This window comes from Pseudorasbora parva, chromosome 7 (genome assembly GCF_024679245.1).
Source record: "Pseudorasbora parva isolate DD20220531a chromosome 7, ASM2467924v1, whole genome shotgun sequence".
Lineage (NCBI taxonomy): Eukaryota > Metazoa > Chordata > Actinopteri > Cypriniformes > Gobionidae > Pseudorasbora > Pseudorasbora parva.
Genome location: NC_090178.1, coordinates 49,241,373 through 49,250,788, shown reverse-complemented (window position 1 = coordinate 49,250,788; position 9,416 = coordinate 49,241,373).

Here is a 9,416-nt window from a genome sequence, read left to right as displayed (position 1 = left end):
GAATTTCAGTATCTTTATGAACCCTGCGATTGTCACGGAAGTGAGAAATCACAGACGGCAGGCAGAGATGAGGGATCCATATGCAGGGAGAATTTAATAAAAAAAAATCGTAACATAAATCAGAAACAAAATAACATCGAGGAAACACAGGGAACAAGAGACACCTGCATGACACCAAACAACGAGCGACAGAGAAGCAGAGAACACAAGGGCTATTTAAACAGAGGGGTTAACAACTGACACACCTGGAGCAGACAAATGAAAATGGAGAAAACTACAACCTGGCCACAGAAAAGAGAACAGACCACATAAACTAGGCACAGATAAACTTCAACATAAAAGCCACACAGAGCCCAAGGCACAGATCTGACAGATATAAGTTAACCTGTCTTTGCCCATTAAAGGGATGGTTCATCCCAAAAATTAAAATTACTCCATGATTTACTCATCCTCAAGCTATATGACCTTCTTCTTTCATTATATATATTTAATATATATATAACTTATATATATAAAACAATAATATTTAAACAATTTAATTATATTAATATGACTTAATTATATTAAGTCCTGGGCCCAGTTGCATGAAACCTCTTGTATTCCTAAGGGGAAAAAAGTCCCTGAGGTAAGGGATTTCTTTAAGAGCGTGGCAACAAACGTCTTAACCGTCACCCTTACCTAAGCGTTGATAATAATGCCGCATTCCAGGCAACCCATAACCCGTGTTTTTCCAACCTTCCAATGCACTGGAATGGCCATCAAACCCGTGACTTCCCACCCGTGAACTCGTACGAGATCGATGTACTCCCAGTTACTTGTTCTGACATCCCATAGCCCGCGAAACAAACTTTGGTGATAGAAATGATTGTAAATAAGCATAAGCCCTGTAAGGTCCGCCATTCTTTGTTTACATCAAGATACCGTGATTCCTGGCGCTCAGGCAGTTTGGCGGGACTTTGCCTGGAACGCTACAAAGTCGTGATTCGTAGTGTGAAGTCGTAACTTATGTGCTGAAAAACCTGGCCGGAACGCAGCATAACCATTTTGCGATAGGTTCAGGCAAAACACGGCAATGGAGAAGCGGTTGCTTCAGTTACGAAATCTCACACAATAACTGTAACATAACCGACCACTGACATTTGAACAAGTAAGACATTTGTGACCCGTCACGGAAACCAGGGACACAAGTCGGCAGCTCTACTATTGAGAAAATGAGAAAGAAGCTTTTTTTTTTTTAATTATGTGATTTATTCTCCTGTTTGCAGAATCTGTTAGTTGAAATCACGAAGAAGATTCTCCGTGTTTGAGATGGCATTAATTGTATATTTAAAAGCGTATATTTTGAGGTTGAAATCGCCTTGTTTTGTCTGTGTGTATTTCCATACTGGCCTTTGTTATTGCCCCGCCCTCTAAGAGACGCGTGGCTCATTATTTATGCAGCGCTCTGGCCGGCTGTAGAGATGATCTAAGCGACGATGAAAGCGACATAATAAGACTGGATAGGCGTCAGACGAGTTGGACCGTAAGAAATCAGAGGTTATATCGATAGTAACATTTGACAGGGATAAACAGAGAAATGGGTTAGAGTGTGTGGCAAAAGGCGGATTTGAACCACTGATCGATATGCGTCAAAACTTAATGACATTGATAACGCCTTACCCCTACACTATATCCCCTTCGAACAGAAAGTGTGCCCGAACTACTCATTTCATTGGAGGCAACAAGATTTGCAAGAATACTTTTCTGTTTCTTATGGAGTGTGTTTCCATAAACACCAAAGTTTGTCGTTTTGTGTTCATTCTAAGAACACACACACACACGTTATCTCATGTTTAGACCTTCCCATACCTACCTATTGTTCTTAACTGTCGTTTTAATTGTAAGCTTTAGCATCGTATCACTTGCCAAAAAAAAAACATTACTATAATGGGCTTTTAGATGGTAATGTTAGCATTTAATATAATAATAAAGCTACCCTTTATTATTAATAGTATGCGGTCCGATTTTTCCCGTTGCGTCTGTCGTTACTAGCAACCATGCAGCTTTACAGGGGGTGTGGCTTATCTAAATGAGATGTAAATGAGCCCTATTGTCACTCCCAGCAGGTGAGAACAGGTGAGAACTGCAAAACTTAAGAGGTTGTTTTCTCTAAAGGCCTACATTCAGATGGCCACAACTTCTCCAAATATGATCAGATTTCCATGTGTTACACATTTTGGAAAGCTTGGAGACTACACTTTCAGAATCTGTGAATAACTCAAAATGCCCCAGAACCGACTTGTGTCCTTACTTTCTGTGACTGGTCACATTTACTAATCAACTGTACTGAGTTATAGAGAATATTGAATGCTGTCTGACGGAGGACACAGAGCATCCTCGAGCACATTGTTTTTATGATTCCAGCTAAATAATGAAAACAAAAATATCTAAACCAAACTGGACCAAGGGCAAACAGCATTTTTTTTAAAGCTGGGAAAAACACTCAAGCCTGCCACTATAATCAGTCACTCTTGCACACAAGATGAAAGCCAAAATGAATTCAAGTGCACAGCAAAAAGTAATGAAAAAAATATGAAACCTTTGGTGTTGATTGTTTATTTAATCAATATACACCATGCCACGTCATACTCCATCAGGCTTATTTTAATTGATTGGTAAAAATGCACATCGACACTTTCTTTCTCAATGAACATGAAATCATCCATTGTGTTGGAGTTCAGCAGATGACTTAAGGGACCTATTTTGATCCATTCCTTTTTTTTAAGGGCTAAATGGTTACTAAGGACTTTGTTGCAATGCATAACAGACCTGAAGGTAAACCTTAAGCATGTAAGGGAAATACTCAGTGACAGCCTTAAGATTCCTTAAGTGGACCCTTAGGGTTTTTTCTTGCAACCAATGTTTCACTGAGTGTACCCTTAATCTTATAACGAAGGGTTTTCTTAACTTAAGGGCTTTTCATGTAACTGCGCCCAGCCCAATAATGGCAGTGAGGCGCTTGTACATAGCCACCAGTTCTGCAGAATGTATTGTGTTGGTGACTGTGGAGGAAATTCCCTGAAATTCTGTATTTGAACAACACCACATTCACAACAGTAGCTCAGAGAATGATCAAGTCAGCCAAAATATTTACATACAAGAAGCAGGCATGTGTAAAACTGTGATGAGTGATGAAAGGCTTCATATTCTGTGGAATTACACACACATTACAGGCAGATCAACTTATTGCCAATATCCGCTAATGCAAAACAGCCCATTGAACAAGGAGAAAGTTGACTTTAAACAGAGACGAGGCAAATATCAACCACCTCTCATTTGCATTCTACTATTTCAGGTTCAGGTTCAAAATTCCCTATGGCCTATTTACTGTACACCACAAGAGGCCAACTGGGAACTGCAGGATCCGTATGCTGACTGACGTGTTCTGATGTTTCAGGACAGAGATCACTGCTTCATGGAAATTGAAAGGACTTTAACTCTTTCCCGGCCACTGACAAGTTCATACGGTAGGCATATGCAGAGGGTGAGCCAACTCTAGGGTAGGGCTAGATGTGATTCCTCCTTAAAAACACATTTAAATACAATGTCATGAAATAGTTACATGTCGCCTATCAACAACCAACACATCCCAGTGTAAACGCACTTGTTATTTAAGTGGTTCAAATTCTGAATTGAATATCGCCTAAAAAAGCGTGAATAAAAGCACTCCCTCATGGGTGTCGGAACCATTGTGTGTGTGTGGGACAAGACCCATCCACTTTTAACGACCAATGATATTAGACCCACTCACTTTTATCGTCTCTAATTCAGCACATAACTGATAAAACTTATTATTACACACGTTAGATGCATTATTTCCACTTTTTTTATTTAAAATACTTCTTAAATTTTATTTGAAAATAAATGCCTTTCCAATCTGATATGTGATGGGAAAAGGGAGTAGAGCGAGTGTGGCAAAAGGCGGATTCAAACCTCAGATCGATTTGCATCAAAACTTCATGACGTGTCTTACCCCTACACTATTGCCACATTAAATAACTCAGTGATTTCCGTAATCTTGTCTGGCCTAATCAATCATTTAGTAAACGGCGGAATATTTGTATTTAATGTAAATGGCAAATGAAAATACTCCAGTAAAAAAAAATTTGAGAGAAAGGACCCACCCACATTTTATTTGCTTACGATGCCCATGCACTTCCTTATAGTGCTGTGAAAAGTACAGACCACAATACCAAATCGGTATACTGAAATGTAAAAACGCTTTGAGCGCTGTTGAGCAAAATCGTAAACACCTCTGACTGGCCATTGTGCTTACATGCTCATCAAATATGTCTGTGATTGGCTACAATGTTTAGCTTCACAAACATGTTGTGACTATACATCAAGACACTTTTCATAGATCGCTTACACAGATAAACACGGCGCGTTTAAATGCAGCCGTCTATCAGCCTACCTGGTCGATGCCTGCTTGTCAAACGCTTCCGCTTTCAAAACACTTCCATGTGCTTTCAAACACTCCCGCTACCGCTAATGCTCTTCTGCATTGTTGGGTCTGGCCTATCACATCTTCTTCTTCACAATGCCCCATAGATTTTATATAGGGTTATGGTCAGGCGAGTTTGCTGGCCAATTAAGAACAGGGATACCATGGTCCTTAAACCAGTTACTGGTTGCTTTGGCACTGTGTGCAGCTGCCAAGTCCTGTTTGAAAATTAAATCTGCATCTCCATAAAGTTGGTCAGCAGCAGGAAGCATGAAGTTCTCTAAAACCTCCTGGTATACGTCTGTGTTGACCTTTGACCTCAGAAAACACAGTGGACCAACACCAGCAGATGACATGGCTCCCCAAACCATCACTGACTGTGGAAACTTTACACTCGACCTCAAGCATCGTGGATTGTGTGCCTCTCCTCTCTTCCTCCAGACTCTGATTTCCAAAAGAAATGCAAAATGTACTTTCATCAGAGAACATAACTTTGGACCACTCAGCAGTCCTTTTTTGTCTTTAGCCCAGGCGAGACGTTTCCGATGCTGTCTGTTGTTGAAGAGTGTCTTGACACGAGGAATGCGAATCTGAAACCCATGTCCTGCAGACGTCTGTGCGCAGTGGTTCTTGAAGCGCTGACTCCAGCTGCAGTCCACTCTTTGTGAATCTCCCCTATATTTTTGAACGGGTTTTGTTTCACAATCCTCTCCAGGGTGCGGTTATCCCTATTGCTTGTACACTTTTTTCTACCACATCTTTTCCTTCCCTTCGCCTCTCTATTAATGTGCTTGGACACAGAGCTCTGTGAACAGCCAGCCGCTTTTGTAATGATCTTTTGTGTCTTGCCCTCCTTGTGTAAGGTGTCAATGGTCGTCTTTTGGAGAACTGTCGTCAGCAGTCTTCCCCATGATTGTGTATCCGACAGAACTACACTGAGAGACCATTTAAAGGCCTTTGCAGGTGTTTTGAGTTAATCAGCTGATTAGTGTGGCCCCAGGTGTCTTCAATATTAAACCTTTTCACAATATTCTCATTTTCTGAGAAACTGAATTTGGAAATTTTCCTTAGTTGTCAGTTATAATGATTAAAATATAAATAAATAAACATTTTAAATATATCAGTCTGTGTGTAATGAACGAATATAACATACAAGTTACATTTTTTGAATGAAATCAGTGAAATAAATCCACTTTTTGATGATATTCTTATTAAATGACCAGCAACTGTAAATCAAAACCTAATGAAGGAAATGAAATGTGGACCCAGGACGAGCTCCAGGACTGTGAATCTTTGGGTGTTGATGGACTCGAGCTGGGTTTGGTCATCGTTCTGAATCTCATCTTAACGTTATTTCATTATCTTCTTGCTCAGAATGTATCTTTTTTATGAAACTTACCCACATTTAAGTAAAAAAAAAAGAATGCATAACGCTAGAATAAACCATTTTTTTTAAAGCAGAGGGTCTGCTCTTTCATTTGATATATCACATGTTCAGATGTTCATACAATATTGCGTGAGCCATAACATTTTTGTGAAAATGATCAAAAACACTGGCAGTTGCTGGCAACTCTCCCTTCCTCTTTTTTTTTACGCTGGCAGGAAAAGAGTTAAAGATTTAATCGTGTATCAAACATGTTTACCCTAGATAAACTCTAATACTCATGTTGTCAAATGTTTGTTAAAGATGCAATAATGTCACACACGTCTTGTGCAAAGGTGGTTGCTTTGGCGTCTGCCTTCTTTGGTTATTTTAGGCACCTAACTTCCTCTTACTAGAAAGGAAATCACATTCCTATGGAATGAGATAAAGAAATAAACGAGGATCACATGGTTTACAAGGAGCTGATTTGCATATTCATAATGCACGTTTTGTTGCTTGTGAATTTCCTTCTTCCTTGTAGAGGTAGGTTAATAAAGATATAGTCAGAAAGGGAGGACAGACAAACAAAAGCCACGTTTGTCAATGAATGATGACACACATAGACTCACCATTCAGATCAAACTAATTGTTTTGCTCAATATCTTTAATTATAAATAAGTCATTCTTTATAAGCTGCAGCCTTCAGCAGTAAAGGCAAATGATCGAAGGTTTTACACCAGCTATATGCAGATGTGTTGTTTAACATCAGACAGAAGCAAACAGCACAACAGGCGTGTCTAAGTAAAGGACTACATTTATCTCTCCAGTACATACTTTAGATGCCAGTCTAAACTTTGCCATCAGTCACAATTCAAATTAAAACAGAAACTATTTTGACTGAAACATTTGATTTCGTGACAGCAACAGTGTTTCCCAGCATGTAAATAAATAGCTAACATGAAATACTTGTGTCTGTGGTAATACTTGTTCATCTCCAACTACAACTGTTAAAACATATTTTGATAATTGTTTTTAAATTGTAGAGCAGCTTTTTTTAGAGCTAGCACCTGTTCATGGTATTTGTATTTAAATATTTTAAAACGTCATTTGTCATTGCATGATTATATAAACGCAAGTCATAGTGAAACCAAAAAAGTGAACGTCAACAAAACATCACAAGCATCCTGATTTCCATTGAGGTTTTTTGGTTTAAATTACACAGAATACTTTACATTAGACTATATATTAAAATGTCACACCTTTAGCTACTACATGTTTCAATACACCTTCGTACATTTTGTCATATTGCAAGAAAAAATAATAAAAACGTTACATGGAAACGGCAAGATGTGCATAAAAAAACTTTTTTATCCAATGAGAATACATAAACTTAAACAAACACATTTAATGATTAAATCCCTCAGAACCTCAGATGAAGCTGTGATTGGATAACTGGCATAACCACCATCGACCAATGGCATCGCAGCAACTCAAATGTTTGTTTGGTGGCTCAGAAACGCCTGAGTCAAAGTCTGCGTTCAGACTCGACAAAACGTTGCAAAATGTTTTTTTGTGTGTGTGTTGAACATCCTGTTAATAACGCAGGAGTTGCAACTATGGCAGCTGAGAAGGCCATTCTCTGTTCTTTTTGAATAATTTTCAGAGCCTGATTAAATCTGTATAAATGCATGTTTAATACTGGTAATTCAATTGTTGCGTATACCGAGCTGCAGCGGGACACATTTCTAAAGGACTTTACTTGGACCCATTGCTTTCTCTTTAACACTGGATGGTTTATATATGTTGCTGCTGATTGGGCTGAACATTTTTGACACAACCACCAAACAAGGAAATGCATCTCAAACCCAAGCGGCTTAGTAAGCTAGCCGCATAAAAGTAAGCTAGCATAAAATCCCACAGCTTTTTGTATTCTGAAAAACTGACTCAATGCATAACATTAGAATTTGAACATTTAAACAAAACAAAAAAAGTAATTTTAAATAATAAAATTATACGTTTTAAAGCAGCACTAGGTAACTTTTCAACCTTCATAATATATTTTTTAAGACTCTTGTGATGATAAATCGACTTACAATAGGTTGAATGACACGTCTGCCATAGCCTGATGGGGTCTGTATCTTTTTTAATCGTACTTTTAAACTTCGGGTTTCGGGTAGTAACCCGAGAACAAAAAGAACTACAAAAATCGACTGCTTTACGGCATATACGTCACTTCCACCAACACACACACTTCCTTACATTCAGACGTGCGAGCCCAACTTTGTTCTTCGGATAATATAGTCATGTCCGAAGCAGCACAGACAAATAAGAAAGAAAAGGTTTTGTTGGAGGAAAGCAATAAGAGGAAATGAAAAAGTGCTGTGATTAAAGGCAGGACGAGGATCAGCATGTGACCAGCGTTTGCTCGTCGGCGTGAGCTGAAGGAGGCGTGCCCGACCGATGCTGTCCTGCTTGTTACAGTGAGCTACCACTCAAACATTGAACTGAAGTATCAGATAGATTCTGTAAAACGGTAACCAATAGACTACTATAATGACGCTGGCTTGTAAACGTGAGCATCGCGATTATTTGGCGTTTGAAAAAAATAAAACCCATGAAATTATATTCATATGACATGCTGGAGCATCTGCCACTGACTGTAACGTTACCTGGGATGAAGACATTTCACACGCGACGCCAGAAGAACTCGAAATCCTCTTGCAGTGTTCAGGGGAACTGTTAGTGCTACACCGACCCGCGGGACGCTTTTATGAAGTTATTTGGCCCGCCCCGCACCACTGGATATATTTTTACAACCCGCCGCGCACCCGCGACCATTAAATAGACATACGGGGTCCGCGGGTTATGAGACGAGCCACGCATCACTAGTTCAGGGCTATCAGGGTTGTCATGTCAACAAATGCACGCGTGATGGCGTCCCCTGTTGTAGGATTACAGAGCTTACGACAGTAGTTGAGGACATTATTTTTTCCAAACTGTAGGGGGACCCCGAGAGCAAAAGTAGCCAAGTGGGGCTTTAACCACTTGGTGGAATTGGCAGACGTTCCCTTAGGCATCAAGCGCCGTGATCGCGAGTAAAAACGGTTTTGAGTATAAATATGCAGCTATAATGCATATGTAGGTAATTTTAAGTTGATATTTCATGTCGATATACAATTGTTACACACTTAAAACTGATCGTAGTGTTTATATCTTTGTAAGACTGGCCAATCTATAGAGAAATGGCAAGGGAAACTAACTTTATTGCACTCCGAGAGTCCCCTCGACGGGAGCATTTCCCTTGTGTTGTGGCGATGCCGTTGTGCTGTGGTGATTTTCGTTGTGTTGTGGTTTAATTTGCACTACTGGGCCACCGTAATTAAAAACATAAAAGATTAAAACTCACATGTGGATTCTTAGTTTTTCATTTTCTATTAGCAGACCTTGCTATATTTTCACGAAATTCATTAAAAGAAGGTACACCGCCATCTCCACTTGAACGCACATGATGTCCTACAATACAAGCATACAAGGAAGACTTGAATGCACCATATGCTCCCGTTTCCGTTT